The sequence below is a fragment of the Penaeus monodon genome, chromosome 34, assembly GCF_015228065.2.
Source record: "Penaeus monodon isolate SGIC_2016 chromosome 34, NSTDA_Pmon_1, whole genome shotgun sequence".
Taxonomy (NCBI): Eukaryota; Metazoa; Arthropoda; class Malacostraca; order Decapoda; family Penaeidae; genus Penaeus; species Penaeus monodon.
In genome coordinates, this window is record NC_051419.1 from 31,561,352 (window position 1) to 31,561,864 (window position 513).

Genomic DNA, 513 nt, shown 5'->3' on the forward strand with positions numbered 1-513 from the left:
CTTGTTCCCTTGGTATTCAATTATCTTTCGAGTTACCGTATTAACCTCCTATTAAAAGATTTTCGAAGTTACTGCATTTACCTGCAATAACTACTTTCCAGCTTACCGTGTTTACCTGATGTTCAATTATTTTTCAAGTTACCGTGTTTATCTGGAGTTACATTATATTTTCAGGTTACCGTGTTTACCTGGTGTTCAATTATCTTTTCAAGTTACTGTGTTTACCTGGTGTTCAATTATATTTTCAAGTTACTGTGTTTACCTGGTGTTCAATTATCTTTTCAAGTTACCGTGTTTACCTGGTGTTCAATTATCTTTTCAAGTTACCGTGCTTGCCTGGTGCCAAATTGCCTTCCAAACTGCGGTATTTACCTGGTACTAGATTATTTTCTCAAGATACCGAATTTTCCAGGTACTAAATAATCTTGAAATTTAACGAACTTAGCGATATTTATTTTAACGAATCTCTTGTAACCGTAACATGTCCTAGCCCAACTTTCGTATTTACCCTGG

At 35.1% G+C, this 513-nt stretch overlaps 1 protein-coding gene across 1 annotated transcript in view; it reads left to right on the forward strand.

The window, feature by feature from the left end:
* LOC119594887 overlaps nt 1–513 on the forward strand; it is a 100,253-nt gene that overhangs the window by 85,598 nt on the left and 14,142 nt on the right. The gene's annotated exons all lie outside the window — the stretch shown is intronic.